This window comes from Lathamus discolor, chromosome 1 (assembly GCF_037157495.1).
Source record: "Lathamus discolor isolate bLatDis1 chromosome 1, bLatDis1.hap1, whole genome shotgun sequence".
In the NCBI taxonomy this organism is placed as follows: domain Eukaryota; kingdom Metazoa; phylum Chordata; class Aves; order Psittaciformes; family Psittacidae; genus Lathamus; species Lathamus discolor.
The window spans coordinates 127258747-127266688 of NC_088884.1; the positions used below are offsets into that span (position 1 = coordinate 127258747).

Here is a 7942-nt window from a genome sequence, read left to right on the forward strand (position 1 = left end):
ACATGCATAAAATCTTCTGGTCTTCTGACCGGTCCTATATGCTGCGACGTGAGCAGTGGGCACAGATCGTATTTGGCCTTTGTACATAATACTGTGGTGGCGCCTCTCTCACTAGATTATGTTGTTGTGCAACTCCTACTCTTCAAAATAATTCCATGGCAAAATATTTGCCTAGTCTGTGGTTCTTTTCTTTTTCCTGTCAGAGAGAGTGGAAGGTTCAAATGCACAACTCTTCTGAGAAGCATTGTTTACTCACCTAAATTTAAGCTGTTTCAGGGCTTAAATGCTTCTGGCATTCTTGTGATACATGGCAGGCAACAGTGAAATTTCATTAGGCCAGGTACAAAGTGAAATATAAAGGCAGGGACAAAGCAAATACCTTCCACTTCTTGTTTCTTACTTACTGCCTTTGACCATAATTAGGTGTATAAAGTTAATGAGCTGAACAATATTGTATTAAGCTAGTCAGACTTTTTATTGGGATACCTAATTTCCCTCCTATATTTTATATGTACCACTGTTGATGGACTTAACAGGTCTATCGAAGTGAAACATTTCTATGTTTCATAGATACTACTGAGGTAAGTAGGTATGGATCTAGACCTTCATCCTTATGTGATTGAATTTTATTTCGTGGAATGGTGATTGTCAATACCTTAGCGTTATTCTATTAAATAAAAATATCTATTTTTCATAGAATCATAGAATAGTTAAGGCTGGAAAGAACCTTAAGATCACCTAGTTCCAACCCCCCTTCCATGGGCAGGGACACTTCATACTAGACCATGTTGCTCAAGGCTCTGTCCAACCTGGCCTTGAACACTGTCAGGGACGGAACGTTTACCAGTTCTCTGGGCAAGCTGTTCCAGTGCCTCACCAGCCCCACAGTAAAGAACTTCTTCCTTATGCCTAACCTGAACTCTCCCTGTTTAAGTGTAAGCCCATTCCCCCTTGTCTTATCGCTACAGACCCTGATGAAAAGTCCCTCTCCAGTATCCTTGTAGGCCCTCTTGAGATACTGGAAGGCTGCTATAAGGTCTCCATGGAGCCTTCTCTTCTCCAGGCTGAACAGCCCCAACATTCTCATCCTGTCTTCATATGGGAGGTGCTCCAGCCCCCGATCATCCTCGTGACCCTCCTCTGGACAATGAAAGCAAGCATTCTGTGAAATACTTTATCAGTTAAGAGGGAAATATTGCTGCCGTTTGAATTATTTTATGCCCTGTAGAACAAATAAAGATAATACTGCTAGACTGTATTCCCATGAATGAAACCATTGATTCAATCACCCCATGATTTTTAATGTCTTCCAATTATTGCCTTTTTCTTTAGTCATGAAGCTCTCACAAGATAGAGTGACTACTGTACAAAAATTTGTTAGATATGCCAGGTTAGTATGATAAAAACATCATCCTCTCAGTTTTGGAGGAAAATTTTGTGTTGGCATATAAATCGCAGCCTCGGTGTTAAGAACTACGTAATCCATTTCTAAGCAGCTGAGACAGCATAATCTATAAGGTAATTTACAGTATTGCAGCAGAAGTCTTCAACAGAGTTTAATTAAAGTGTTCTGGCGATCTGAAGATATTCGTAACCCAGCACTGAAATTAAAGAAGTCCACGTCAACAGAACTTTTTCTCAGGCTGAGGATGCCAGTTGGCATTGTTATGCATATATCTATATATACATATTATATATGTATAGTTTGTATAAATCCACAGTTAATGACCAAAATACAGAATGGTTGTTCAATCACCTCCAAGTAATTGAAGCAATGTCAGATTATGAGGCTTCTAGTCCCAGCTGGTTGATTCAGATCACTTAAGTGAGGCATTCTGTGCATAAGCTTTTTATGCAGTTCATGGAGAGAATGAGGTGGGTGATCCGAAAGGGAAACTTTTCTGCTGAGCTGCTTAAAGCTTGTGAGTAAGAATGCTAAGCATCACATAGGGCTGAGCTCTGTGCTTTGGGTGTCTGTTCATTTGGCTCCAGCACCCTTCCTCAGCACCAGAGTCTAACTACAAATAAATATTTAGCTATTTAAAAGACAAATCTTAATCGTGGTGGAATCATTGCCAGATGGACAATGCAACTAGACTGTGGAACCCATTGCCATTAACACCAAATTACCATCAATGAAAGTGAAATAGCAATATGTGGACAAATTACAATACATATATATCTCTTTTGTTCTAGTTACTCTCAAAGAATACGTGGATCTTTGTTCAGAACAAGTACAGTCATGTTTTTGGTATTATGTCAGTACTGTAATGTCTACTAAACTAAATAAATCTATTCCACATACTTCCCAGAACATTTTTTCAAGATAAAAGAGACTATTTTTGAAGAATGTTTGATTTTTTAATTTAATTTAGATATATTCAGTCTTTCTTTCTATATCATATGCATTCAAGAATCAAAATATATTTTTGTGTGCGCGTATAAATATACATAGCCTGTATACCTTTCTATACCTAGCAATTTATACCTAGCAAACAGTTTAGTTCTCCATGTCACTAATTTCTATTTGAAAGATAAATTAGCCATTTCAAACTCCCCAAACTGGTATAACCTGGCAAAAGGGCAACAGTATTTACAGAGTGAGTTTATGTTTTTCTTCCTGGCTTAGATGACATTAGGTGGGGCTGATACTGTTCAGTGCCAAGAAAAGCATATGTATTTATCTCAAAGTGCCTTTTAATGAACTTATTCTGCTTCCATACCTTAAAAGAAATATACTTGTTTAAATGAGAAGAAATAAATTTTTATATCAGACAAGCTTGAGTTATTTTGGGCTCTGATGCTTCTAAGGACTGGGAGTCTGGTATGATCGTGATCACACACACTAAAGACCATTCCACCACAGAGCTTATAATATGGTTTAAACCAACAGACAACCAATGTTTAATAGGGAATAAAGAAAGATAATAGGACTGGTTGGGACAGATTTTCACAAATGGGTTATTTGCACAAATTATAGAGTTAGAATAATAAGGCAGGGAAAATTTTTAGCATATTTTTCATGACTGAATCGAAACATGTAAAAGAATGAGTATTCTTCATAAAGAAGAATAGCACAATGCTTCTTAATATCATTGGATAATCTATTCCTGAATATTTACTTTTTTATTAGACTTTTTGCTTTTACAAATAAACCTGGTTATTGCTTTTTATTTATGTCTATCTTCTACAGGGAGAAATATGTTCTCTTGAAGTCAGTTATGTGTGGGCTTCCCACATATAAGGCACAAAAGTCAGCTCTCCATATGTTCAGTCAGAGGCGGCTAGTGAGTGCAAATGATACTGATAAGCTGGAGCCTTCAGGTTTTCCGTTGATAGTTTTTCTGAGATAAGGTTTTGCAGCATTGGGCCTGTGGATGGAGCATTTGTTTGCCCAAAGTTTTTAAAGTACCTTTTACACATGAAAAGTGAGGGTGGATCTTGGCACCACTGTAGGTTCTTTTTTCATATCTCTCTTGGTCTTTTTTGAGTTTCTGGGCTCTAGCTCGTAGTTACTAACCACATCTGGCATCTGGTTCATAAAAAGTTCAAGGCAAGATGTCTCAACAGTCAGCAAAGATGTCCAAAAACGTAGAGACTAACTACGTGCAAATTCAGAATCATACACTAGGAATCTAGGAATCAAGACAAATCAAATATTGCATGACTAAATGTAATCCAATGAAGCTAAGACACACATGAATTATTTCATGCTGATTCACTTAGGTATATGACTAATCAGGCAGAGCTAACACAGTAGCAAACTCGAAAGGGAGAGAGAGCTGGAGAAATCGGCAAAGTTGGAGAAAATATTAGTAACTGGGAAAACACTTTGCTTAACACTTTTAATTTATTGCACAAGTTCATTGCATAGCTTCCTTCTATTGCTCTGAGAACAAATAATCAGCCTAAACAATCAGAGATATGTCTATACTAGCCTTTTGCCCTACATCTTTCAAGCATTAGTTGAAAGTGAGGAAGCAGTCCTCATGGTAGCTGATAGAGTACTACTAGCACCAGTAGCTCTTAGCATGTCCAACTGCAGATAGTGTGGTGGTCAAAAGTAGTAGTAGTAGTAGCAGCAGCTTTCCCATAGCAGACCAATACAGTTTCTCCTAATACTAGAATTATTCTAGTTTAAATCAAGACTCAGGGAGTTTTAGGCCAAGATACGCAAAAATATTAAAGTGCCAAAAGTGGATATATAGATGGTTTAAGCATCTAAATCCAAGAATATGATTCTCAAAAGTCCTGTTGAACAGTTTAGGGACTATATTTTTAGCAGTACAACTCCTCTAATGCAGAAGATTCCACTCTTTTCAGTGACTGCCATCTCATTAGGATGAAGACTGGCAGCTGTTTGAAACTTAAATCTAATTCTAATTGAATATGGGGTAGGAGTTTCAAGACTTTCTATAGAATGAATTAACTGAAATCCATATCTCCCTAGAAAGTGTCTTATCCACGGTGAGGCTGCATGGTGATACTGTCTCAGTATGGGGGACTGCCTTAGCTTGAAACTAGGGCACTGTAAGAAGTTTTTCCTGAAGTATGCCTGTGTATTTTAACCTAAATGTTCATTTTATGTAGCTGCAGAAATGGTCAGGCTTATGTAAGGTACTCCTGGCTTTTATTTGTTGTTAAGTTTAAAAATACACTGATACAATTCTTTTAAACTCTAAACTAAATAATTCCTCGCAAAGTCTGCTTTCTCCCCCTGTGGGGAATCCTGAAAAATCCTGAAACTATCAGCTCTAATAATAAAATACATCTTGTCATTGCTGGGGATTAATTGTTACATCTAGATATTGCTAAAAAGGTCTTCAGGAAGATCACAGAATGAAATAAGAGTGATAGATGCTAAAGTAAAGTAGAAAGATTATGAGTCTGTTGAATTCTTATTTGTTCTTTTAACCAAGAAGTTGTATTAGCAGGATATGTCAGTTATCACGACATTAACTGGTTGTGACTAGTGTTTAAAAAGGTTGTGGTTTTTTTTTGAGAACAAAATGATGTAAATACAGCTGAATGTCAGCTTAGTTTGAGATAAATGTTCTCTTTGTTTTTCTGGAATCAGACAGCATTTTTGGGTTACAGAATCCAAATGAACTTTCAGTGCTGTATTTATGGAAGGCACATGGAGTCAGAGTTAATGCAGAATAAAAAAAAACCCAAACCAAACAAACAGCCCCCTACAAAAAAAAAAAAAAAAGGAAAAAAAAAAAAAGCAGAACAAGAGAGAGAGAGAGAAAATGAGAAAAGGAAATAAATAAACAATATGCAGTAACCACAGTTTAGTACAGTTTAGTGCATCATAAAGGTGAAATACAGATGGAGTATCCTGTGACAGCAAAGTTGCAATTTTCAAAGTTGCCTATTTCTTCCAAATTTCCAAAAGAAATTAGATCTGTGTATGATGCCCAGATGTTTAAGAAACTAGACTATCCAAACATGTCAGAAAATATCAATTTCATATTCAGATTATAAGAAGTTTTTATGTTTATAAATTGTCTTTATTATAGTCACTGATAAATAAGCAGTAGTCAACAAAAATGCAGATTTACCTCTTATGACTGGTTTTTCTTTTCCTCTAGTTCAAAGACAACAGAAAGTATGCCGTTTTGTCTACAAAACTCATGTCTGTTACGTATTCCTAAATTAGGCCAATGTCCTAATTTTTGATCACTGTCTATTCTGGCTATCTTCTGTTCCCTAAGAATTCTTGACAGAAAGCATCAAAATAGTTGTTGCTCAAAAGTCAAGTACTGAACTGAGTCTTTGACCTGCACTATACTCTGTAATATAACTAGTTTAGAGACAATAATGGGAAGGATTCTGCTGCTTAGTCATAGGCATCCACATAATTCTAGATGCTTTAAGGAATCTTAGATACCCATTGACAGATATAAGACACTCAAGAAACACAAATTTTGTGGAGCAGCAGTGAAAATGTAACCATGAAAGTAACCCTGAGATACCAGTCTGCCCTAATGCAACAAGTGGAGATTTCCTGTAAGTTAATGAATCATAGAATCATAGAATAGTTAGGGTTGGAAAGGACCTCAAGATCATCTAGTTCCAACCCCCCTGACATGGGCAGGGACACCTCACACTAAACCATCCCACACAAGGCTTCAACCAACCTGGCCTTGAACACTGCCAGGAATGGAGCACTCACAACCTCCCTGGGCAACCCATTCCAGTGTCTCACCACCCTAACAGGAAAGAATTTCCTCCTTATATCCAATTTAAACTTCCCCCGTTTAAGTTTTAACCCGTTACCCCTTGTCCTGTCACTACAGTCCCTGACGAAGAGTCCCTCCCCAGCATCCCTATAGGCCCCCTTCAGGTACTGGAAGGCTGCTATTAGTTCCCCACGCAGCCTTCTCTTCTCCAGGCTGAACAGCCCCAACTTCCTCAGCCTGTCTTCATACGGGAGGTGCTCCAGTCCCCTGATCATCCTCGTGGCCCTCTTCTGGACTTGTTCCAGCAGTTCCATGTCCTTTTTATGTTGAGGACACCAGAACTGCACACAATACTCCAAGTGAGGTCTCACAAGAGCAGAGTAGAGGGGCAGGATCACCTCCTTCGACCTGTTGGTCACGTTCCTTTTGATGCAGCCCAGGACTGTCATATCCTATTGATAGTCTTAACAATCTTGAGACCTATGAATTATGCTGAGGAGACAGAGTACATATGTGTGTCATACACATGCATAGGTGGAGACAAGGAGTTAATGAGTTCATGGTAACGTGAAATGTTTGTGATCACACAAGTGATTAATTATCAATCCATTGCAAAGTAATTTGAGATTAAGTCTAGTTGTGTCTCACCTCAGAGCAACTCATGCTAAAGGCATCCTAGCCATGGAATAATAGAAGGTGATAAATCAGAAATAATTTGAATATTTTGGCTGTCATATCAGGATGTTTACAGCTACAGAGTATGAAATGAATTATTACCAGAGGGTGACTCCAAGAAGATATATGTGTATTTGGAAGATGAAAGATTAAAAAAAAATGTTGTTTCAGGCACATAAGAGACTGTTATTTGTTTCAGTTTACTTAATGGGTTCATTAAAATAATTTAATTTAGCTATGGTGTCTAAATGCCAATAGTTGTTATATAGATTCTTTACTGCACAAATACAGTCAAGTAGCTATTGGTTTACATGTCTTTAGCAAGATTTTAGCTCCTCAGTGTGTTCCTAAATGCTAGTACAATTGTATTCCTCCTGAATAGACAATAGATTTTTCAGGCAGTCACAGAATAGTCTGAAGATCAGATCTCTGAGTTATTACGAATCTATTCTGCACGTTACAAGAAGTTTTCAATAATGGTGGTCCAAATTTCTCATGAATGGCATTTTTCCACCAAAAATACTGGTAAACTGAAGCCACATAATTTGTACTGGTTTCTGTAAAATTCCCAGTAGCATGCTCAAGCTAATTGAAAAATGTGTTGCCTATTGTGGCTTTACTATTTCATTCTGGGTTTATTTCAGGAAGTTTTATTTATGTTATATGCTATTGCATGTGTCTGTTGACTGTGTGAGTTCACACTGATGATACACGTGGTTCACTGCAGCAAACTGAAATAACACTAGAGCCCCTTATTGTAGTTGTAAGTTTGTCCATTTAAAACTGTGCCTCTTTACAGGGAAACGTCTTCCCAGAGGAACAGAGCTAGAAGCAGCAGTCACTGAAGAGGATTCCCTAGAAGAGCAGGCTGGTTGCATAAATAAGTATACCTTTTGAATGATGAACAAGAGGATTGAGAGTTATTAATTTTCTTAGTCTCAAGAAGGAAATTGAACTTTCTCTGACAATGCAATATTGCTGTTTGATCTGGCAACCTCACAGTTCCCAAAGCCACAAGCTGCGTTTATGGTTCTAGGAACAGCAGAACAGGCTGTACACAGATAGCATTCCTCCTAGGGGTA

The 7942-nt window shown here is 37.7% G+C and overlaps 1 long non-coding RNA gene across 17 annotated transcripts in view; it reads left to right on the plus strand.

Annotated features, from left to right (window-relative positions):
- The window catches only part of LOC136021986 (uncharacterized), a 62419-nt gene extending 54689 nt beyond the window's left edge, over positions 1–7730 (plus strand). For 15 of the 17 annotated variants that reach the window (XR_010615965.1, XR_010615967.1, XR_010615962.1 and 12 more), the window contains one exon: positions 969–2778. This is a non-coding gene — a long non-coding RNA (uncharacterized LOC136021986). Of the gene's footprint in view, positions 1–968; positions 2779–7659 lie in introns of those variants that run through there. The other 2 variants (XR_010615976.1, XR_010615974.1) reach the window with 2 other exon arrangements.
- Positions 7731–7942: the final 212 nt, after the last annotated feature.